We start from the raw sequence: 26,318 nt of genomic DNA on the forward strand, positions 1-26,318 counted from the left end.
CCTGCAGGGAGGGAGGTGGCTTCACAGAGCCTGCTCAGAGCAGGCACTGTGAAGCAGCCTGCACTCCTATCAGATCAGTGATCTGACAGAGTGCTGTGCAAACTGTCAGATCACTGATCTGTGATGTCCCCCCCTGGGACAAAGTAAAAAAGTTAAAAAAAAAAATTTCAAATGTGTAAAAAAAAATAAAAAAAAATATTCCAAAATAATGAAAAAAAAAATAAAAATATTATTCCCATAAATACATTTCTTTATCTAAATAAAAAAAAAAAACAATAAAAGTACATATATTTAGTATCGCCGCGTCCGTAACGGCCCGACCTATAAAACTGGCCCACTAGTTAACCCCTTCAGTAAACACCGTAAGAAAAAAAAAAAAAAAACGAGGCAAAAAACAACGCTTTATTATCATACCACCGAACAAAAAGTGGAATAACACGCGATCAAAAAGACAGATATAACTAACCATGGTACCGCTGAAAACGTCATCTTGTCCCGCAAAAAACGAGCCGCCATACAGCATCATCAGCAAAAAAATAAAAAAGTTATAGTCCTGAGAATAAAGCGATGCAAAAATAATTATTTTTTCTATAAAATAGTTTTTATCGTATAAAAGCGCCAAAACATAAAAAAATGATATAAATGAGGTGTCGCTGTAATCGTACTGACCCGAAGAATAAAACTGCTTCATCAATTTTACCAAACGCGGAACGGTATAAACGCCTCCCCCAAAAGAAATTCATGAATAGCTGGTTTTTGGTCATTCTGCCTCACAAAAATCGGAATCAAAAAATGTCACGTGCCCGAAAATGTTACCAATAAAAACATCAACTCGTCCCGCAAAAAACAAGACCTCACCTGACTCTGTGGACCAGAATATAGAAAAATTATAGCTCTCAAAATGTGGTAACGCAAAAAATATTTTTTGCAATAAAAAGCGTCTTTCAGTGTGTGACGGCTGCCAATCATAAAAATCCGCTAAAAAACCCGCTATAAAAGTAAATCAAACCCCCCTTCATCACCCCCTTAGTTAGGGAAAAATTAAAAAAATGTATTTATTTCCATTTTCCCATTAGGGCTAGGGTTAGAGTTAGGGCTAGGGTTAGGGCTAGGGTTAGGGCTAGGGTTAGGGCTAGGGTTAGGGTTAGGGCTAGGGTTAGGGTTAGGGCTAGGGTTAGGGCTAGGGTTAGGGCTAGGGTTAGGGCTAGGGTTAGGGCTAGGGTTAGGGTTAGGGCTAGGGTTAGGGCTAGGGTTAGGGCTAGGGTTAGGATTAGGGTTAGGGCTAGGGTTAGGGCTAGGGCTACAGTTTGGGTTGGGGCTAAAGTTACAGTTAGGGTTTAGATTACATTTACGGTTGGGAATAGGGTTGGGATTAGGGTTAGGGGTGTGTCAGGGTTAGAGGTGTGGTTAGGGTTACTGTTGGGATTAGGGTTAGGGATGTGTTTGGATTAGGGTTTCAGTTATAATTGGGGGGTTTCCACTGTTTAGGCACATCAGGGGCTCTCCAAACGCGACATGGCGTCCGATCTCAATTCCAGCCAATTCTGCGTTGAAAAAGTAAAACAGTGCTTCTTCCCTTCCGAGCTCTCCCGTGTGCCCAAACAGGGGGTACCCCAACATATGGGGTATCAGCGTACTCAGGACAAATAGGACAACAACTTTTGGGGTCCAATTTCTCCTGCTACCCTTGGGAAAATACAAAACTCGGGGCTAAAACATATTTTTTGTGGGAAAAAAAAAAGATTTTTTATTTTCACGGCTCTGCGTTATAAACTGTAGTGAAACACTTGGGGGTTCAAAGTTCTCACAACACATCTAGATTAGTTCCCTGGGGGGTCTAGTTTCCAATATGGGGTCACTTGTGGGGGGTTTCTACTGTTTAGGTACATTAGGGGTTCTGCAAACGCAATGTGACGTCTGCAGACCATTCCATCTAAGTCTGCATTCCAAATGGCGCTCCTTCCCTTCCAAGCTCTGCCATGCGCTCAAACGTTGGTTTCCCCCAACATACGGGGTATCAGCGTACTCAGGACAAATTGGACAACAACTTTTGGGGTCGAATTTCTCCTCTTACCCTCGGGAAAATACAAAACTGGGGGCTAAAAAATAATTTTGGGGGGAAAGATTTTTTTTTTTAATTTTCACGGCTCTGCGTTACAAACTGTAGTGAAACACTTGGGGGTTCAAAGCTATCACAACACATCTAGATGAGTTCCTTAGGGGGTCTAGTTTCCAAAATGGTGTCACTTGTGGGAGGTTTCTACTGTTTAGGTACATTAGGGGCTCTGCAAATGCAATGTGACACCTGCAGACCATTCCATCTAAGTCCTCATTCCAAATGGAGCTCCTTCCCTTCCGAGCCCTCCCATGCGCCCAAACAGTGGTTCCCCCCCACATATGGGGTATCAGCGCACTCAGGACAAATTGGACAACAAATTGTGGGGTCGAATTTCTCCTTTTACCCTCGGGAAAATACAAAACTGGGGGCTAAAAAATAATTTTTGTGGGAAAAAATTTTTGTTTTATTTTTACGGCTCTCCATTATAAACTTCTGTGAAGCCCTTGGTGGGTCAAAGCGCTCAGCACACATCTAGATAAGTTCCTAAGGGGGTCTACTTTCCAAAATGGTGTCACTTGTGGGGGGTTTCTACTGTTTAGGTACATTAGGGGCTCTGCAAACGCAATGTGACACCTGCAGACCATTCCATCTAAGTCTGCATTCAAATGGCACTCCTTCCCTTCTGAGCCCTCCCATGTGCCCAAACAGTGGTTCCCCCCACATATGGTGTATCATCGCACTCAGGACAAATTGGGCAACAAATTTTGGGGTCCAATTTCTCCTGTTACCCTCAGGAAAATACAAAACTGGGGGCTAAAAAAATAATTTTTGTGGGAAAAAAATTTTGTTTTATTTTTACGGCTCTGCATTATAAACTTCTGTGAAGCACTTGGTGGGTCAAAGTGCTCACCACACCTCTAGATAAGTTCCTTAGGGGGTCTACTTTCCAAAATGGTGTCATTTGTGGGGGGTTTCAATGTTTAGGCACATCAGTGGCTCTTCAAACGCAACATGGCGTCCCATCTCAATTCCTGTCAATTTTGCTTTGAAAAGTCAAACGGCGCTCCTTCCCTTCCGAGCTCTCCCATCCACCCAAACAGTGGTTTACCCCCACATATGGGGTATCCGCGGCATCAGGACAAATTGTACAACAACTTTTGGGGTCCAATTTCTTCTCTTACCCTTGGGAAAATAAAAAATTGGGGGCAAAAAGATAATTTTTGTGAAAAAATATGATTTTTTATTTTTACGGTTCTACATTATAAACTTCTGTGAAGCACTTGGTGGGTCAAAGTGCTCACCACACCTCTAGATAAGTTCCTTAGGGGGTCTACTTTCAAAAATGGTGTCACTTGTGGGGGGTTTCAATGTTTAGGCACATCAGTGGCTCTTCAAACGCAACATGACGTCCCATCTCAATTCCTGTCAATTTTGCATTGAAAAGTCAAACGGCGCTCCTTCCCTTCCGAGCTCTCCCATCCGCCCAAACAGTGGTTTACCCCCACATATGGGCTATCAGCGTACTCAGGACAAATTGTACAACAACTTTTGGGGTCCAATTTCTTCTCTTACCCTTGGGAAAATAAAAAATTGGGGGCGAAAAGATAATTTTTGTGAAAAAATATGATTTTTTATTTTTACGGTTCTACATTATAAACTTCTGTGAAGCACTTGTTGGGTCAAAGTGCTCACCACACCTCTAGATAAGTTCCTTAGGGGGTCTACTTTCCAAAATGGTGTCACTTGTGGGGGGTTTCAATGTTTAGCCACATCAGGGGCTCTCCAAACGAAACATGGCGTCCCATCTCAATTCCAGTCAATTTTGCATTGAAAAGTCAAATGGCACTCCTTCGCTTCCGAGCTCTGCCATGCGCCCAAACAGTGGTTTACCCCCACATGTGGGGTATTGGCATACTCAGGACAAATTGTACAACAATGTTTGGGGTCCATTTTCTCCTGTTACCCTTGGTAAAATAAAACAAATTGGAGCTGAATTAAATTTTTTGTGAAAAAAAGTTAAATGTTCATTTTTATTTAAACATTCAAAAAATTCCTGTGAAGCACCAGAAGGGTTAATAAACTTCTTGAATATGGTTTTGAGCACCTTGAGGGGTGTAGTTTTTAGAATGGTGTCACACTTGGGTATTTTCTATCATATAGACCCCTCAAAATGACTTCAAATGAGATGTGGTCCCTAAAATGAAATGGTGTTGTAGAAATGAGAAATTGCTGGTCAACTTTTAACCCTTATAACTCCCTAACAAAAAAAAATTTTGGTTCCAAAATTGTGCTGATGTAAAGTAGACATGTGGGAAATGTTACTTATTAAGTATTTTGTGTGACATATCTCTGTGATTTAATTGCATAAAAATTGAAAGTTGGAAAATTGCGAAATTTTCATAATTTTCGCCAAATTTCCGTTTTTTTCCCAAATAAACGCAGGTACTATCAAATAATTTTTACCATTGTCATGAAGTACAATATGTCACGAGAAAACAATGTCAGAATCACCAGGATCCATTGAAGCGTTCCAGAGTTATAACCTCATAAAGGGACAGTGGTCAGAATTGTAAAAATTGGCCCGGTCATTAACGTGCAAACCACCCTTGGGGGTAAAGGGGTTAAAAAAAGAAAAAAATCATGCTATGATCCTTACGAAGATGTATTATGGAAGTAGAAGAATGTACAGTGCCTCAAAGAGACAAACTATGGCTTTAAAGAGGACCATAGATATGTGGTTTTTTTACATGGAGTAAATGCCCCTGTTCTCCCGAATCCGGCGTTGTTTTTCTTTCGTTCCTGCTCCTCTCTGTTCCTGAGATATGGGCACCTCTTCCCTGTATGTAAATCTAGTCTTTCTAGCCAAGTGGGTGTGGTCATCAACTCTTCTGTATGGCCCACTTGGCTAAAACGAGTAGATTTTTATACAGGAAAGATAAAGTCATATCTCAGGGATGGAGAGGCGAAGGAACAAAAGAAAAACATCGACGGATTCAGGAGAACAGCGGCTTTTATACCAGGTAAGAAAACATTCAATGTTTTTGTCAAGTGATAGTTGATTTTAAGTTGGTGGTGTAGTGCCATGGGGACTGCAGTGACCACTGTACAGGGTGCTGGCACATGTCCTATTTCTCCAATGTATGTGGCATGCTGCTAAGTCTTGGTCTTGGGAAGTTTTTCTTGCTTTCTACAATTGGTGCTTATGAAAAGGGAAACACAAGCCTGTGATCTCATGGTGATGAAGAATAGAGCCACAGGCTGCAGCGCACACACAAAGGAGCCCAGCACCAGCTGACCCCGGAGCAAGAAAACAAGCGTCAGCACTTTCCTATGGCATGGAGGCACTGTGGGACAGATCGTTGAGCTCAGCCTCACCAGGCCCGGAACCAACAATCATGTAGTGAATGGCAGGCTGCTGCATCCAATCCTTAACCCCTTTTACAGACCTGGGAACAAATGCTGCATTATTCCTGCAGTCTCAGATCTGTGGACGCTTGTGTACCGCTTTTATGGGCACGCTATGAATGCTGCAGAAAATCTGTTTAAAGGGGAACTGTTATTAAGTAGGTTTCCTTTTGGAATATAGATATGGAAACTAAAGGGGAAGTAGCTAACAATACTATGTTACTTCCGTCATTCCTTAGAACAGGGATGTCAAGCTCAAACACACAGAAGTCAAAAGTGAAAAACTTGGACAAAGTCACGGGCCAACCAGTATGTAGTATAATGGGCCTCCGATAATCCTCCATACAGTATAATGGGCCCCACAAAGTCCTTCATGTAGAATAATGGGCCTCACATAGTCCTCCATACAGTATTATGGGCACCACATAGTCCTCCACACAGAATAATGGCCACACATAGTCCTCCATACAAAATAATGGGCACCACATAGTCCTCCATACAGAATAAGGGCCACACATAGTCCTCCATAAAAAATAATGGGCACCACATAGTCCTCCATACAGAATAATGGCCACACATAGTCCTCCATAAAAAATAATGGGCACCACATAGTCCTCCATTCAGAATAATGGCCCCACATAGTCCTCTATACAAAATAATGGGCACCACATAGTCCTCCATACAGAATAATGGCCCCACATAGTTCTCCATTATTATTATTATTATTATTTATTATTATAGCGCCATTTATTCCATGGCGCTTTACATGTGAGGAGGGGTATACGTAATCAAAACAGGTACAATAATCTTAAACAATACAAGTCACAACTGGTATAGGAGGAGTGAGGACCCTGCCCGCGAGGGCTCACAATCTACAAGGGATGGGTGAGGATACAGTAGGCAAGGATAGAGCTGGTCATGCAGCGGTTTGGTCGATCGGTGGTTACTGCAGGTTGTAGGCTTGTCGGCAGAGTTGGGTCTTCAGGTTCTTTTTGAAGGCTTCGATGGTAGGTGAGAGTCTGATGTGTTGTGGTAGATGTATTGTGTATTCCATACAGTATTATGGGTACCACATAGTCCTCCATACAGAATAATGGGCCCCACATAGTCCTCCATACAAAATAATGGGCACCACATAGTCCTCCATACAGAATAATGGGCCCCACATAGTCCTCCATACAAAATAATGGGCACCACATAGTCCTCCATACAGAATAATGGCCCCACATAGTCATTCATACAGAATAATGGCCCCACATAGTCCTCCATACAGTATTATGGGCACCACATAGTCCTCCATACAGAATAATGGCCCCACATAGTCATTCATCTATATATATAATTGCCTAAGGGTTTTTCCGTCTGTCTGTCTTTCTGTCTGTCTGTCTGTTTGTCTTTCTGTCTGTCTGTCTGTCCTGGAAATCCCGGCTCTCTGATTGGTCGAGGCCGCCAGGCCTCGACCAATCAGAGACCGGCACAGCATCGACGTAGAAATCCCGCGTCTCTGGCGGCCTCGACCAATCAGCAACGGGCACAGCGACGATGATGTCATAAAGGACGTAGACGTCCCGCGTCTCTGATTGGTCGAGGCCGCCAGGCCTCGACCAAATCAGCAACGGGCACAGCGACGATGATGTCATAATGGTTGCCATGGCGACGATGATGTCAAAAAGGTTGCCTCGACCAATCAGCGACGGGCACAGTCTGCCGCAAATTCTGGAATCATCATTGTCCATATACTACGGGGACATGCATATTCTAGAATACCCGATGCGTTAGAATCGGGCCACAATCTAGTACAGAATAATGGGCCCCACAAAGTCCTCCATACAGAATAATGCCTCACATAGTTCTCCATACAGAATAATGGCCCCACATAAGGGTCATGGTTCTGGTGTCGGAGGCCAAATAAAACCAACCTGCTGGACAGATTTGGCCCACGGGCTAGAGTTTTACATGTTTGCCTTAGAACCAGGAAGAGTTCTTCTTATAAGAGTCCTGCACTGACGTGTGCACCCGTATATTAATAGATATAGCCCCTCAACATGCCTACACTATATTTATTGTACATCCACATGGGGGTGAACCCAAGTCATACCACTGATTAGCCATGTGACATGTGACCCTTAAAGGGATTGACCAAGAGAGACCTTGGCAGCAGATTATTTGATTATGTCATCAATGTTTGAACCCCGTGGTTTCATTTCTGTGACCAACCCCATCTCCCGCTCCCTCACTAGGCAGCCACATGGCTTTTAGAAAGATATACCGTACATATCATTCACCATTGTTGTTTATTCTTTTTTCTGGAGTAATTTACTCTTTATTACTTTACTATTTGTGCCTTATTTTTTATATCTTTTCTTTTTTCATTTTTTTATTTTCTTCTTTCCTCGATATCTTTGCTGACCCAGATAATTTAGACAAATTCATGAAATGCGACTCCTTCTTCAATTCTTGCATTTTTTTTCCCCGTATCTCACTCCAGTCCCTACCTGGAGTTAAGGGTCGGGCAGATGTCTTATGTTAGTGTAGATGAAGACGAACAGACAACATTTCAAAAGACTGATGTCTTTTAGCACTTAAAAGTTGCAAAAAATGGTTATAGACTAAAGTAAAGAGCATTTTTGATTTTGCACCAAGTTCATGAACCACGTGCACTATTTTGAAGAATTTGGAACAAAAAGCAAATACTACAAGACAATAAAAGTTAATCAACTACAAAAAAATCAATCTAATAATAAATCAATGCCACAGTTTATTTTATCATTGGTGGCACCGCTTTCATTTCCCCAAAAATTATTGCCGTAATGCTTAGTTTTGCTAAGAGTTGATGCAATAATGGTGCAGTTGAAGAGGTGGTCAGAAACCTAAAATGTTCTTTCTAAATATCTATCCTTACACCCTAATCATGTAATTTGCTTGATTACACAACACCCTACACTTTTCCCTATGTTTTTAATTCCTAAATGTGTTTTTACTGTCCTTCCTGTGACGGAAAGAGAAGTCTCAAACGTGACATCACAGGAGGCTTGGGCTGCACTCCCCGCAGTATCTATTGTCCGTTCTGATACATGACGTCACACTGGCCGTAATGTGGTTACTTACTATTTTCTTGCATTGCCACCGTCTTAAGATTTCCTGGATCAATGATGATAGAAACTGTGGGAGAGGTGAGTGCAGCGCTGGATCTCTGTTTCTCTGTGAAATAAGAAGGTGTCAGGAGATGGTGGTAAAAGCAGTGAGTGGCACTAGTACTGCTCCACAGCTTCTAGCACCACCCTCAAGCAAATTATCATCAGGGGTGGCGCTGCAGTTACTTACTTAGTTTCTTGCGTTGCACTATCTCAAGATGTCATGGATCCATGATTATAGAATCTGTGGGAGAGGCGAGTGCAGCGCCAGCATTCTGCTTCTATCTCTGCCACATCTTCTAACTGTGAAATATTATCAGGGCGGTGATAGAAGCAGTGAGTGACACCAGCAAGTGATTGACAGTCCTGTCATCTATACACGCACGCTGTGAGAGACCCACATTGCAGAGGAGTTGATGGGAAAAAGCCGACCGGGGACCAGCCTGTCTGACTAGTTTCCCGTGCTGCTCAGTCTCTGGGAGATTTTAAAGTATGCTTTTCTTTGAAACGCTGTAGGGTTTCAGAGTCAAACATATCTGACTGAGATCATTCAGAAGGTGTCTCATACAAGCTACACATGGATATTACGGGCCAAGATATTACTATAGAACATGCCCAAAATACGGTGTAGTACAATGCACCATATGGCAACACACAACGTAACCGCTCTTCAGAAGCCCAGCGCAACAAGAACTCTGTGCTCCACCCTACGGCCTCCATGCCCAAAGCTGTGCTGCTGCTGATCTAAACAATAAGAATATTATTTGAGAATAGTGTAGGGTATGACATAAAGCCCTATCGTTTCCACACTGCGGAAATAACGTCAAAACTGAGTGCTAACATACATTTTCTGCCCGAACTTTGCTGCACCGAAATTACGTATTTGTCCTACATGATTCTAATTCTCTGTCTCTTTTACGTAGTTTTCAGCGCCATACTTCTCCTCCAAGTCATCTGTTGCATTGTCTGAAGGCATTGTGTAAAATACCATGCACAGAAAATATGATTTATGGCTGAAAAATGCAAATGTATCCCCATGGCACTACCGTAAATGGCATTTTCCTAAAAGCACCAGCTTTACTAATTGTTTTACATAAGACTTGACTCTGTGCTGCACCGTGTGAATGGAATTTTTTACATTCCGTTCTCTATATTTTTAGGTCGCCATAAAGAAAATATGATTTAGTAGCGATGCTGAAATTGTTAGTGCAGCCATAGTCCTGAGACACATAGCAGAGCCGTGCGCACAGAGTCTCTACAACTTCGTACTAGGCACCTAGGAGGAAATAAAAGCAAAATACCAAGATTTATTTGTGTTGGAATTTTTTATCTATCCCGCAGAAAATAAACAGTGACAGTAATGCCCCCGTAGGTTGGTAACGGTGCCATGTGACTGCTCCGTGCTCTGAGGTTGAACCCCTGGGGAACAGTTGTTGTAGATTTCTGATGGATTTCGGTGACTTTTTAATTTTCTATTTTCAGGATTACTTAGTAAAAAATAGGAACATTGGTCAAACTTTAACTTTTTTATGGCACTCATTAAGGAGTGTTAATGGTCTCCTACTTTCTCAACGCAGCCATGGGCTCTGAAGAGTGGCCGGTTTAGAAAGTGACATCTATTTGGATAAACCTGCCCATAATTTGAAGACTTTGTAAACTTTTTTTTGTTTATCTGCTTCCTTAATGCAAATTTAAAAAACATTCTAAATAGTATTGTTTAAAAAAAATAAAATAAAAATTCTATCATTTGCTGCTGCAGAGTCTGTAGGTCCTTTATCTGCATAAATGCTTTGCAAAAATGCTACAGATCTATCAGAACTCCTGCTCAGTTTTGATGACTCTCGGATCTCCTCTTCTTTCTATAAGTATTAGAGATAGCAGCAGGTAAGGGAAAGGGATTGCACATACTGTACGTAGATCTCACTAGTGTTGAAAGTGGAAACAGCATGAACAGGCTCAGGGAAGGCAGAGAAAGCAGGTTCTAGAAAAGGAGAAAAATACATGAAGAGGAAATAAGTGCAGGATAGAAGCTTTACTGTCCAGCCCGTATTACCGGGAGAGACACTGTAAGGAAAGTTGAAACTGGCTGCAAACTGAATATCTAGGGGTCAGACAATGAATGAAGAAATTACTATTTCAGACTGAAAACTTAGAGTAATTTTATTAACTACTGTAAAAGAAAACCATTTTCATATCTAAAAATAACTTTTTCCATGTCACAGGTGTCCATGCTCTATCTAGTTCGTAAACCTGTAATTATAACACTGACTCTCACCTTGACACGATCCAAACGTTTACTGCAGAATTAATTGAAATCCGTGGTCATGGGCCACTTGTAAGATCCGGACTGAAGGGAGAAATCCATCCCACTACCATCCTACAGATCTCTCCAAAAATAAAAGCCCAAGACAGGTTTTTCCTAAACTGACCCAGTCCAAACTTACCATACTTTTGTTTTGCATGGTAATCACAGCCCTGACTGTTATTACAATGAACCTTAGCGGTACAGTATGCTACTAAGCACATTCTGGGGGATACATAATGGCCCTCCCGTATGGTTCCCCTCACCGTCTCACACCTGGTACTTAGAGATCAACTTTTTGGATTTAAAGCAATCTGTCTTTGTAAGTCAATTCATGCTGCCCAAACCACAGACATTATGAATCAGAACCTTGCTGCACAATTGTAGCCAGGTTTATTTTTTCTGAAACGCTCTGACCTTTCAAAGAAAGTATAGTCAAAGAGCCTTTTCCATGTTTCAAGAGCCTTTTCCCTACTTGAAGCGCCTTTTCCTTGTTTGAAGAGGCTTTTCCCCGTTTGAAGAGGCTTTTCCCTGTTTGAAGAGCTTTTTCCAAGTTTGAAGAACATTTTCTCTGTTTGAAGAGACTTTTCCATGTTTGAAGAACATTTTCCCTGTTTGAAGAGCCTTTTCCCTGTTTGAAGAGCCGTTCCCTGTTTGAAGAGCCGTTCCCTGTTTGAAGAGGCTTTTGCCTGTTTGAAGAGGCTTTTCCTTGTTTGAAGAGGCTTTTCCCTTTCTGAAGAGGCTTTTCCCTGTGGTCATCCAGGTGACTGATAGGTCTTTTGCTAAGTACACACATAGAAGAGACCTGTCAGTCAACTAGAGTGGTGGTAGGAGAAGCCGGCTGGTTCTTCAAACTGTGTTTTCTCTGAAACGCTCCAGCGTTTGCCTGGAAGCAATTGCTCCACTTGGCTCTGAAACATGATGCCCGAGGTTTGGGGAGCATGCATCGACTGACAAGTTCCCTTTAACCCCTGTCCATTCACATTTCGACGTAAAGGGAATCAAGTGCACTGTGACACTGGTTCTGCACCACTCCGACATCCCATTGGTGAAACATCAGACGCCTTTCTTTAGACTCCACATGTCCTGCATCAAACCGTTTGTGCTTAAACGATGGATGTAAAAAGTGGATTATCTGTTGTGCTAAAAATAAAGGTATGTTGAAATCCCCCTTCTCCTGGAGCACCAAACATCATCTGATCCAGCCAAAATCCTTGTGTTCAGCTGTGATACTAGATTATTAAAGTGGGCACTAAGTTACTATATAAAACCCTAAAAATGGTTCTCCAGGGTAAAACAGGACCTCATTCTTTCCAAACCATCGCCATGCCTGTTCAGAATTTGCATGTGCCCTTCACTTCAATGAGACTGAGCTTCAATACCAGACATGTTATGGCTGGCAATCAGGCAACACAGCGTGCAGTAATCAGCGCACATACAGAGATCTGGCAATAACCAAAAACAATAGGACGAGCTCTGAGACGTGGAATCTCTGTAGACTGCAGTACCTGATCTATCCTCACACAACTATAAGCAGCAGTGGATTGCGCCTATCACTACCTATGCAACTCGGCACTGCCTGAGGAGCTGACTAGCCTGAAGATAGAAATACAAGCCTGACTTACCTCAGAGAAATACCCCAAAGGAATAGGCAGCCCCCCACATATAATGACTGTTAGCAAGATGAAAAGACAAACGTAGGAATGAAATAGATTCAGCAAAGTGAGGCCCGATATTCTAGACAGAGCGAGGATAGCAAAGAGAACTATGCAGTCTACAAAAAACCCTAAAACGAAAACCACGCAAAGGGGCAAAAAGACCCACCGTGCCGAACTAACAGCACGGCGGTGCACCCCTTTGCTTCTCAGAGCTTCCAGCAAAAGATAATAGCAAGCTGGACAGAAAAAACAGAAAACAAACTAGAAGCACTTATCTAGCAGAGCAGCAGGCCCAAGGAAAGATGCAGCAGCTCAGATCCAACACTGGAACATTGACAAGGAGCAAGGAAGACAGACTCAGGTGGAGCTAAATAGCAAGGCAGCCAACGAGCTCACCAAAACACCTGAGGGAGGAAGCCCAGAGACTGCAATACCACTTGTGACCACAGAAGTGAACTCAGCCACAGAATTCACAACAGTACCCCCCCCTTGAGGAGGGGTCACCGAACCCTCACCAGAACCCCCAGGCCGACCAGGATGAGCCACATGAAAGGCACGAACAAGATCTGGGGCATGGACATCAGAGGCAAAAACCCAGGAATTATCTTCCTGAGCATAACCCTTCCATTTGACCAGATACTGGAGTTTCCGTCTAGAGACACGAGAATCCAAAATCTTCTCCACAATATACTCCAATTCCCCCTCCACCAAAACAGGGGCAGGAGGCTCCACAGATGGAACCATAGGTGCCACGTATCTCCTCAACAACGACCTATGGAATACATTATGTATGGAAAAGGAGTCTGGGAGGATCAGACGAAAAGACACCGGATTGAGAATCTCAGAAATCCTATACGGACCAATAAAACGAGGTTTAAATTTAGGAGAGGAAACCTTCATAGGAATATGACGAGAAGATAACCAAACCAGATCCCCAACACGAAGTCGGGGTCCCACACGGCGTCTGCGATTAGCGAAAAGCTGAGCCTTCTCCTGGGACAAGGTCAAATTGTCCACTACCTGAGTCCAGATCTGTGTTGTGAATTCTGTGGCTGAGTTCACTTCTGTGGTCACAAGTGGTATTGCAGTCTCTGGGCTTCCTCCCTCAGGTGTTTTGGTGAGCTCGTTGGCTGCCTTGCTATTTAGCTCCACCTGAGTCTGTCTTCCTTGCTCCTTGTCAATGTTCCAGTGTTGGATCTGAGCTACTGCATCTTTCCTTGGGCCTGCTGCTCTGCTAGATAAGTGCTTCTAGTTTGTTTTCTGTTTTTTTCTGTCCAGCTTGCTATTGTCTTTTGCTGGAAGCTCTGAGAAGCAGAGGGGTGCACCGCCGTGCTGTTAGTTCGGCACGGTGGGTCTTTTTGCCCCTTTGCGTGGTTTTCGTTTTAGGGTTTTTTGTAGACTGCATAGTTCTCTTTGCTATCCTCGCTCTGTCTAGAATATCGGGCCTCACTTTGCTGAATCTATTTCATTCCTACGTTTGTCTTTTCATCTTGCTAACAGTCATTATATGTGGGGGGCTGCCTATTCCTTTGGGGTATTTCTCTGAGGTAAGTCAGGCTTGTATTTCTATCTTCAGGCTAGTCAGCTCCTCAGGCAGTGCCGGTTGCATAGGTAGTTGTTAGGCGCAATCCACTGCTGCTTATAGTTGTGTGAGGATAGATCAGGTACTGCAGTCTACAGAGATTCCACGTCTCAGAGCTCGTCCTATTGTTTTTGGTTATTGCCAGATCTCTGTATGTGCGCTGATTACTGCACGCTGTGTTGCCTGATTGCCAGCCATAACAGTACAAGGAGCCACACCAATGATTCCCAATAGAGGGAAAAAAGAAATCCTGACATCATTTTTTTTTTCTTAGCTCTGTCTTCAGTCTTTTTTTTCCCCTAGACATTAGAGTGCTTCAGGACACAGCTGTGGACATGGATATTCAGGCTCTGTGCTCCTCAATGGATAATCTCGTTGTAAATGTACAAAAGATTCAAGATACTATTGATCAGAAATCGATGCTAGAACCAAGAATTCCGATTCCTGATTTGTTTTTTGGTGACAGAACTAAGTTCCTGAGCTTCAGAAATAATTGTAAGCTATTTTTGGCCTTGAAACCTCATTCTTCTGGTAATCCTATTCAACAGGTTTTGATTATTATTTCTTTTTTGCGCGGCGACCCACAGGACTGGGCGTTTTCTCTTGCACCAGGAGATTCTGCATTGAGTAATGTTGATGCATTTTTCCTGGCGCTCGGATTGCTTTACGATGAGCCTAATTCAGTGGATCAGGCTGAGAAAAATCTGCTGGCTTTATGCCAGGGTCAGGATGATGTAGAAGTATATTGTCAGAAATTTAGGAAATGGTCAGTACTCACTCTGTGGAATGAATCTGCACTAGCGGCTTTTTTCAGAAAGGGTCTCTCTGAAGCTCTTAAGGATGTAATGGTGGGATTTCCTATGCCTGCTGGTTTGAATGAGTCTATGTCCTTGGCCATTCAGATCGGTCGTCGCTTGCGCGAGCGTAAATCTGTGCACCATCTGGCGGTACTGCCTGAGAGTAAACCTGAGCCTATGCAGTGCGACAGGACTATGACTAAAGTAGAACGGCAAGAACACAGACGTCTGAACAGACTGTGTTTCTATTGTGGTGATTCTACTCATGCTATTTCTAATTGTCCTAAACGCACTAGGCGGTTCGATAGCTCTGCCGTTATTGGTACTGTACAGTCCAAATTCCTTTTGTCCATTACCTTAATGTGCTCTTTGTCATCGTATTCTGTCATGGCGTTTGTGGATTCAGGCGCTGCCCTGAATCTGATGGATTTGGATTATGCTAAACGTTGTGGATTTTTCTTGGAGCCTTTGCGGTGTCCTATTCCGTTGAGAGGAATTGATGCTACACCTTTAGCCAAGAATAAGCCTCAGTACTGGGCCCAGCTGACCATGTGCATGGCTCCTGCACATCAGGAAGTTATTCGCTTTCTGGTACTGCATAATTTGCATGATGTGGTCGTGTTGGGGTTGCCATGGCTACAAACCCATAATCCAGTATTGGATTGGAACTCTATGTCGGTAACCAGCTGGGGTTGTCAGGGAGTACATGGTGATGTTCCATTTTTGTCTATTTCGTCATCCATTCCTTCTGACATCCCAGAGTTCTTGTCGGACTTTCAGGATGTATTTGAAGAGTCCAAGTCTGATGCCCTACCTCCGCATAGGAATTGTGATTGTGCTATCGATTTGATTCCTGGTAGTAAATTCCCTAAGGGTCGTTTATTTAATTTGTCCGTACCTGAACACACCGCTATGCGCAGTTATGTGAAGGAGTCCCTGGAGAAGGGACATATTCGCCCATCGTCGTCACCATTGGGAGCAGGGTTCTTTTTTGTAGCCAAGAAGGATGGTTCGCTAAGACCGTGTATTGATTACCGCCTTCTTAATAAGATCACTGTTAAGTTTCAGTATCCCTTGCCATTGATTTCTGACTTGTTTGCTCGGATTAAGGGGGCTAGTTGGTTTACTAAGATTGATCTTCGTGGTGCGTATAATCTGGTGAGAATCAGGCAGGGAGATGAATGGAAAACGGCATTTAATACGCCCGAGGGTCATTTTGAGTATCTGGTGATGCCGTTCGGACTTGCCAATGCTCCATCTGTTTTTCAGTCTTTTATGCATGACATTTTCCGTGAGTATCTGGATAAATTCTTGATTGTTTACTTGGATGACATTTTGATCTTCTCAGATGATTGGGAGTCTCATGTGAAGCAAGTCAGAATGGTTTTCCAGGTACTGCGTGCTAATTCCTTGTTCGTGAAGGGATCAAAGTGTCTCTTCGGTGTGCAGAAAGTTTCATTTTTGGGGTTCATCTTTTCCCCTTCTACTATCGAGATGGATCCGGTTAAGGTTCAGGCCATCCAGGATTGGACTCAGCCGACATCTCTAAAAAGTCTGCAGAAATTCCTGGGCTTTGCTAATTTTTATCGTCGCTTCATCTGTAATTTTTCTAGCATTGCCAGACCATTGATCGATTTGACCAAGAAGGGTGCTGATTTGGTTAATTGGTCTTCTGCTGCCGTGGAAGCTTTTCAGGAGTTGAAGCGTCGTTTTTGCTGTGCCCCTGTGTTGTGTCAACCTGATGTTTCTCTTCCGTTCCAGGTCGAGGTTGATGCTTCTGAGATTGGTGCAGGGGCGGTTTTGTCACAGAGAGGTTCTGGTTGCTCAGTGTTCAAACCATGTGCTTTCTTTTCCAGGAAATTTTCTGCTGCTGAGCGTAATTATGATGTGGGCAACCGAGAGTTGCTGGCCATGAAGTGGGCATTCGAGGAGTGGCGTCATTGGCTTGAGGGTGCTAAGCATCGCGTGGTGGTATTGACTGATCATAAGAACTTGACTTATCTCGAGTCTGCCAAGCGCTTGAATCCTAGACAGGCCCGTTGGTCGTTATTTTTTGCTCGTTTTGATTTTGTGATTTCATACCTTCCGGGCTCTAAAAATGTGAAGGCGGATGCTCTGTCTAGGAGTTTTGTGCCCGACTCTCCGGGGTTATCTGAGCCGGCGAGTATCCTCAAGGAAGGAGTCATTGTGTCTGCCATCTCCCCTGATTTGCGGAGAGTGTTGCAGAAATTTCAGGCTAATAAACCTGATCGTTGTCCGGCCGAGAAACTGTTCGTCCCTGATAGGTGGACTAGTAAAGTTATCTCTGAACTTCATTGTTCGGTGCTGGCCGGTCATCCAGGAATCTTTGGTACCAGGGAGTTGGTTGCTAGATCCTTCTGGTGGCCATCTCTGTCACGGGATGTGCGTGCTTTTGTGCAGTCCTGTGGAATTTGTGCTAGGGCTAAGCCCTGCTGTTCACGTGCCAGTGGGTTGCTTTTGCCCTTGCCGGTCCCGAAGAGGCCTTGGACACATATTTCGATGGATTTCATTTCTGACCTTCCCGTTTCTCAAAAAATGTCGGTCATTTGGGTGGTCTGTGATCGCTTTTCTAAAATGGTCCATCTGGTGCCCTTGGTTAAATTGCCTTCCTCCTCTGATTTGGTGCCTTTGTTCTTCCAGCATGTGGTTCGTTTACATGGCATTCCTGAGAATATTGTTTCTGACAGAGGTTCCCAGTTTGTCTCGAGGTTCTGGCGAGCCTTTTGTGGTAGGATGGGCATTGACCTATCTTTCTCCTCGGCCTTCCATCCTCAGACTAATGGCCAGACCGAACGAACCAATCAGACCTTGGAAACATATCTGAGATGTTTTGTTTCCGCTGACCAGGATGATTGGGTGTCATTTTTGCCGTTGGCTGAGTTCGCCCTTAATAATCGGGCCAGCTCGGCTACCTTGGTCTCTCCATTTTTCTGCAATTCTGGGTTCCATCCTCGTTTCTCTTCAGGACAGGTTGAGTCTTCGGACTGTCCTGGTGTGGATTCTGTGGTGGACAGGTTGCAGCAGATCTGGACTCAGGTAGTGGACAATTTGACCTTGTCCCAGGAGAAGGCTCAGCTTTTCGCTAATCGCAGACGCCGTGTGGGACCCCGACTTCGTGTTGGGGATTTGGTTTGGTTATCTTCTCGTCATATTCCTATGAAGGTTTCCTCTCCTAAATTTAAACCTCGTTTTATTGGTCCGTATAGGATTTCTGAGATTCTCAATCCGGTGTCTTTTCGTCTGACCCTCCCAGACTCCTTTTCCATACATAATGTATTCCATAGGTCGTTGTTGAGGAGATACGTGGCACCTATGGTTCCATCTGTGGAGCCTCCTGCCCCTGTTTTGGTGGAGGGGGAATTGGAGTATATTGTGGAGAAGATTTTGGATTCTCGTGTCTCTAGACGGAAACTCCAGTATCTGGTCAAATGGAAGGGTTATGCTCAGGAAGATAATTCCTGGGTTTTTGCCTCTGATGTCCATGCCCCAGATCTTGTTCGTGCCTTTCATGTGGCTCATCCTGGTCGGCCTGGGGGTTCTGGTGAGGGTTCGGTGACCCCTCCTCAAGGGGGGGGTACTGTTGTGAATTCTGTGGCTGAGTTCACTTCTGTGGTCACAAGTGGTATTGCAGTCTCTGGGCTTCCTCCCTCAGGTGTTTTGGTGAGCTCGTTGGCTGCCTTGCTATTTAGCTCCACCTGAGTCTGTCTTCCTTGCTCCTTGTCAATGTTCCAGTGTTGGATCTGAGCTACTGCATCTTTCCTTGGGCCTGCTGCTCTGCTAGATAAGTGCTTCTAGTTTGTTTTCTGTTTTTTTCTGTCCAGCTTGCTATTGTCTTTTGCTGGAAGCTCTGAGAAGCAGAGGGGTGCACCGCCGTGCTGTTAGTTCGGCACGGTGGGTCTTTTTGCCCCTTTGCGTGGTTTTCGTTTTAGGGTTTTTTGTAGACTGCATAGTTCTCTTTGCTATCCTCGCTCTGTCTAGAATATCGGGCCTCACTTTGCTGAATCTATTTCATTCCTACGTTTGTCTTTTCATCTTGCTAACAGTCATTATATGTGGGGGGCTGCCTATTCCTTTGGGGTATTTCTCTGAGGTAAGTCAGGCTTGTATTTCTATCTTCAGGCTAGTCAGCTCCTCAGGCAGTGCCGAGTTGCATAGGTAGTTGTTAGGCGCAATCCACTGCTGCTTATAGTTGTGTGAGGATAGATCAGGTACTGCAGTCTACAGAGATTCCACGTCTCAGAGCTCGTCCTATTGTTTTTGGTTATTGCCAGATCTCTGTATGTGCGCTGATTACTGCACGCTGTGTTGCCTGATTGCCAGCCATAACAGATCTGCTGCAACCTGTCCACCACAGAATCCACACCAGGACAGTCCGAAGACTCAACCTGTCCTGAAGAGAAACGAGGATGGAACCCAGAATTGCAGAAAAATGGAGAGACCAAGGTAGCCGAGCTGGCCCGATTATTAAGGGCGAACTCAGCCAACGGCAAAAATGACACCCAATCATCCTGGTCAGCGGAAACAAAACATCTCAGATATGTTTCCAAGGTCTGATTGGTTCGTTCGGTCTGGCCATTAGTCTGAGGATGGAAGGCCGAGGAGAAAGATAGGTCAATGCCCATCCTACCACAAAAGGCTCGCCAGAACCTCGAAACAAACTGGGAACCTCTGTCAGAAACAATATTCTCAGGAATGCCATGTAAACGAACCACATGCTGGAAGAACAAAGGCACCAAATCAGAGGAGGAAGGCAATTTAACCAAGGGCACCAGATGGACCATTTTAGAAAAGCGATCACAGACCACCCAAATGACCGACATTTTTTGAGAAACGGGAAGGTCAGAAATGAAATCCATCGAAATATGTGTCCAAGGCCTCTTCGGGACCGGCAAGGGCAAAAGCAACCCACTGGCACGTGAACAGCAGGGCTTAGCCCTAGCACAAATTCCACAGGACTGCACAAAAGCACGCACATCCCGTGACAGAGATGGCCACCAGAAGGATCTAGCAACCAACTCCCTGGTACCAAAGATTCCTGGATGACCGGCCAGCACCGAACAATGAAGTTCAGAGATAACTTTACTAGTCCACCTATCAGGGACGAACAGTTTCTCGGCCGGACAACGATCAGGTTTATTAGCCTGAAATTTCTGCAACACTCTCCGCAAATCAGGGGAGATGGCAGACACAATGACTCCTTCCTTGAGGATACTCGCCGGCTCAGATAACCCCGGAGAGTCGGGCACAAAACTCCTAGACAGAGCATCCGCCTTCACATTTTTAGAGCCCGGAAGGTATGAAATCACAAAATCAAAACGAGCAAAAAATAACGACCAACGGGCCTGTCTAGGATTCAAGCGCTTGGCAGACTCAAGATAAGTAAGGTTCTTATGATCAGTCAAAACCACCACGCGATGCTTAGCACCCTCAAGCCAATGACGCCACTCCTCGAATGCCCACTTCATGGCCAGCAACTCTCGGTTGCCCACATCATAATTACGCTCAGCAGCAGAAAATTTCCTGGAAAAGAAAGCACATGGTTTGAACACTGAGCAACCAGAACCTCTCTGTGACAAAACCGCCCCTGCACCAATCTCAGAAGCATCAACCTCGACCTGGAACGGAAGAGAAACATCAGGTTGACACAACACAGGGGCACAGCAAAAACGACGCTTCAACTCCTGAAAAGCTTCCACGGCAGCAGAAGACCAATTAACCAAATCAGCACCCTTCTTGGTCAAATCGGTCAATGGTCTGGCAATGCTAGAAAAATTACAGATGAAGCGACGATAAAAATTAGCAAAGCCCAGGAATTTCTGCAGACTTTTTAGAGATGTCGGCTGAGTCCAATCCTGGATGGCCTGAACCTTAACCGGATCCATCTCGATAGTAGAAGGGGAAAAGATGAACCCCAAAAATGAAACTTTCTGCACACCGAAGAGACACTTTGATCCCTTCACGAACAAGGAATTAGCACGCAGTACCTGGAAAACCATTCTGACTTGCTTCACATGAGACTCCCAATCATCTGAGAAGATCAAAATGTCATCCAAGTAAACAATCAAGAATTTATCCAGATACTCACGGAAAATGTCATGCATAAAAGACTGAAAAACAGATGGAGCATTGGCAAGTCCGAACGGCATCACCAGATACTCAAAATGACCCTCGGGCGTATTAAATGCCGTTTTCCATTCATCTCCCTGCCTGATTCTCACCAGATTATACGCACCACGAAGATCTATCTTAGTGAACCAACTAGCCCCCTTAATCCGAGCAAACAAGTCAGAAATCAATGGCAAGGGATACTGAAACTTAACAGTGATCTTATTAAGAAGGCGGTAATCAATACATGGTCTTAGCGAACCATCCTTCTTGGCTACAAAAAAGAACCCTGCTCCCAATGGTGACGACGATGGGCGAATATGTCCCTTCTCCAGGGACTCCTTCACATAACTGCGCATAGCGGTGTGTTCAGGTACGGACAAATTAAATAAACGACCCTTAGGGAATTTACTACCAGGAATCAAATCGATAGCACAATCACAATTCCTATGCGGAGGTAGGGCATCAGACTTGGACTCTTCAAATACATCCTGAAAGTCCGACAAGAACTCTGGGATGTCAGAAGGAATGGATGACGAAATAGACAAAAATGGAACATCACCATGTACTCCCTGACAACCCCAGCTGGTTACCGACATAGAGTTCCAATCCAATACTGGATTATGGGTTTGTAGCCATGGCAACCCCAACACGACCACATCATGCAAATTATGCAGTACCAGAAAGCGAATAACTTCCTGATGTGCAGGAGCAATGCACATGGTCAGCTGGGCCCAGTACTGAGGCTTATTCTTGGCCAAAGGTGTAGCATCAATTCCTCTCAACGGAATAGGACACCGCAAAGGCTCCAAGAAAAATCCACAACGTTTAGCATAATCCAAATCCATCAGATTCAGGGCAGCGCCTGAATCCACAAACGCCATGACAGAATACGATGACAAAGAGCACATTAAGGTAATGGACAAAAGGAATTTGGACTGTACAGTACCAATAACGGCAGAGCTATCGAACCGCCTAGTGCGTTTAGGACAATTAGAAATAGCATGAGTAGAATCACCACAATAGAAACACAGTCTGTTCAGACGTCTGTGTTCTTGCCGTTCTACTTTAGTCATAGTCCTGTCGCACTGCATAGGCTCAGGTTTACTCTCAGACAATACCGCCAGATGGTGCACAGATTTACGCTCGCGCAAGCGACGACCGATCTGAATGGCCAAGGACATAGACTCATTCAAACCAGCAGGCATAGGAAATCCCACCATTACATCCTTAAGAGCTTCAGAGAGACCCTTTCTGAACAAAGCCGCTAGTGCAGATTCATTCCACAGAGTGAGTACTGACCACTTCCTAAATTTCTGACAATATACTTCTACATCATCCTGACCCTGGCATAAAGCCAGCAGATTTTTCTCAGCCTGATCCACTGAATTAGGCTCATCGTAAAGCAATCCCAGCGCCTGGAAAAATGCATCAACATTACTCAATGCAGAATCTCCTGGTGCAAGAGAAAACGCCCAGTCCTGTGGGTCGCCGCGCAAAAAAGAAATAATAATCAAAACCTGTTGAATAGGATTACCAGAAGAATGAGGTTTCAAGGCCAAAAATAGCTTACAATTATTTCTGAAGCTCAGGAACTTAGTTCTGTCACCAAAAAACAAATCAGGAATCGGAATTCTTGGTTCTAGCATCGATTTCTGATCAATAGTATCTTGAATCTTTTGTACATTTACAACGAGATTATCCATTGAGGAGCACAGAGCCTGAATATCCATGTCCACAGCTGTGTCCTGAAGCACTCTAATGTCTAGGGGAAAAAAAAAGACTGAAGACAGAGCTAAGAAAAAAAAATGATGTCAGGATTTCTTTTTTCCCTCTATTGGGAATCATTGGTGTGGCTCCTTGTACTGTTATGGCTGGCAATCAGGCAACACAGCGTGCAGTAATCAGCGCACATACAGAGATCTGGCAATAACCAAAAACAATAGGACGAGCTCTGAGACGTGGAATCTCTGTAGACTGCAGTACCTGATCTATCCTCACACAACTATAAGCAGCAGTGGATTGCGCCTATCACTACCTATGCAACTCGGCACTGCCTGAGGAGCTGACTAGCCTGAAGATAGAAATACAAGCCTGACTTACCTCAGAGAAATACCCCAAAGGAATAGGCAGCCCCCCACATATAATGACTGTTAGCAAGATGAAAAGACAAACGTAGGAATGAAATAGATTCAGCAAAGTGAGGCCCGATATTCTAGACAGAGCGAGGATAGCAAAGAGAACTATGCAGTCTACAAAAAACCCTAAAACGAAAACCACGCAAAGGGGCAAAAAGACCCACCGTGCCGAACTAACAGCACGGCGGTGCACCCCTTTGCTTCTCAGAGCTTCCAGCAAAAGATAATAGCAAGCTGGACAGAAAAAACAGAAAACAAACTAGAAGCACTTATCTAGCAGAGCAGCAGGCCCAAGGAAAGATGCAGCAGCTCAGATCCAACACTGGAACATTGACAAGGAGCAAGGAAGACAGACTCAGGTGGAGCTAAATAGCAAGGCAGCCAACGAGCTCACCAAAACACCTGAGGGAGGAAGCCCAGAGACTGCAATACCACTTGTGACCACCGAAGTGAACTCAGCCACAGAATTCACAACACAGACACAACCCATGGAAAGAGGAGGCGCTCTTTCCGGAAGAAAGCAACAATGGTTTTCCAATTTCTGTACAACTCGCTTAAATGCTTGAGAAATTCCTGTATCTAATGATGCACAAGGACATTCACAAACACGTCTTTTCCAAGACTCAAAGGTAAAATACATGACGACTTCTATCAATTTCTAATTTGCATTCCCTTGAGTTCCAAACGCTGTAAAATGATTATAGAACTGTTCAACCTCTCTGGCAGAAATTCTCAGAGATGCCCTTAATCTGGTAGACTGGGACAATATCCTCAGAACTAATAATACAGATAATAAATGGGAAATGTTTAAGAACATCCTAAATAGGCAGTGTAAGCGGTTTATACCTTGTGGGAATAAAAGGACTAGAAATAGGAAAAACCCAATGTGGCTAAACAAAGAAGTAAGACAGGCAATTAACAGTAAAAAGAAAGCATTTGCACTACTAAAGCAGGATTGCACCATTGAAGCTCTAAAAAACTATAGGGAGAAAAATACTTTATCTAAAAAACTAATTAAAGCTGCCAAAAAGGAAACAGAGAAGCACATTGCTAAGGAGAGTAAAACTAATCCCAAACTGTTCTTCAACTATATCAATAGTAAAAGAATAAAAACTGAAAATGTAGGCCCCTTAAAAAATAGTGAGGAAAGAATGGTTGTAGATGACGAGGAAAAAGCTAACATATTAAACACCTTCTTCTCCACGGTATTCACGGTGGAAAATGAAATGCTAGGTGAAATCCCAAGAAACAATGAAAACCCTATATTAAGGGTCACCAATCTAACCCAAGAAGAGGTGCGAAACCGGCTAAATAAGATTAAAATAGATAAATCTCCGGGTCCGGATGGCATACACCCACGAGTACTAAGAGAACTAAGTAATGTAATAGATAAACCATTATTTCTTATTTTTAGGGACTCTATAGCGACAGGGTCTGTTCCGCAGGATTGGCGCATAGCAAATGTGGTGCCAATATTCAAAAAGGGCTCTAAAAGTGAACCTGGAAATTATAGGCCAGTAAGTCTAACCTCTATTGTTGGTAAAATATTTGAAGGGTTTCTGAGGGATGTTATTCTGGATTATCTCAATGAGAATAACTGTTTAACTCCATATCAGCATGGGTTTATGAGAAATCGCTCCTGTCAAACCAATCTAATCAGTTTTTATGAAGAGGTAAGCTATAGGCTGGACCACGGTGAGTCATTGGACGTGGTATATCTCGATTTTTCCAAAGCGTTTGATACCGTGCCGCACAAGAGGTTGGTACACAAAATGAGACTGCTTGGTCTGGGGGAAAATGTGTGTAAATGGGTTAGTAACTGGCTTAGTGATAGAAAGCAGAGGGTGGTTATAAATGGTATAGTCTCTAACTGGGTCGCTGTGACCAGTGGGGTACCGCAGGGGTCAGTATTGGGACCTGTTCTCTTCAACATATTCATTAATGATCTGGTAGAAGGTTTACACAGTAAAATATCGATATTTGCAGATGATACAAAACTATGTAAAGCAGTTAATACAAGAGAAGATAGTATTCTGCTACAGATGGATCTGGATAAGTTGGAAACTTGGGCTGAAAGGTGGCAGATGAGGTTTAACAATGATAAATGTAAGGTTATACACATGGGAAGAAGGAATCAATGTCACCATTACACACTGAATGGGAAACCACTGGGTAAATCTGACAGGGAGAAGGACTTGGGGATCCTAGTTAATGATAAACTTACCTGGAGCAGCCAGTGCCAGGCAGCAGCTGCCAAGGCAAACAGGATCATGGGGTGCATTAAAAGAGGTCTGGATACACATGATGAGAGCATTATACTGCCTCTGTACAAATCCCTAGTTAGACCGCACATGGAGTACTGTGTCCAGTTTTGGGCACCGGTGCTCAGGAAGGATATAATGGAACTAGAGAGAGTACAAAGGAGGGCAACAAAATTAATAAAGGGGATGGGAGAACTACAATACCCAGATAGATTAGCGAAATTAGGATTATTTAGTCTAGAAAAAAGACGACTGAGGGGCGATCTAATAACCATGTATAAGTATATAAGGGGACAATACAAATATCTCGCTGAGGATCTGTTTATACCAAGGAAGGTGACGGGCACAAGGGGGCATTCTTTGCGTCTGGAGGAGAGAAGGTTTTTCCACCAACATAGAAGAGGATTCTTTACTGTTAGGGCAGTGAGAATCTGGAATTGCTTGCCTGAGGAGGTGGTGATGGCGAACTCAGTCGAGGGGTTCAAGAGAGGCCTGGATGTCTTCCTGGAGCAGAACAATATTGTATCATACAATTAGATTCTGTAGAAGGACGTAGATCTGGGGATTTATTATGATGGAATATAGGCTGAACTGGATGGACAAATGTCTTTTTTCAGCCTTACTAACTATGTTACTATGTTACTATGTATGGTAATTTCTATTGATAAGTGCCCAGAAAAGCTAATGCGAGAGTTACATTCAGAGGTACTTAGCACTTAGAGCGAGGACTTCCTTCCCCGGCATGCTTTACGATACGCAAGTACTCATCGTTATACAATTCTATCATGTTCTTCATTGCCATAGGAAGCTTCATGTCCGATATGACTGTACCAGTTACTGCTCACAACATTACATG

The sequence above is a fragment of the Ranitomeya imitator genome, chromosome 5 (genome assembly GCF_032444005.1).
Source record: "Ranitomeya imitator isolate aRanImi1 chromosome 5, aRanImi1.pri, whole genome shotgun sequence".
NCBI lineage: Eukaryota > Metazoa > Chordata > Amphibia > Anura > Dendrobatidae > Ranitomeya > Ranitomeya imitator.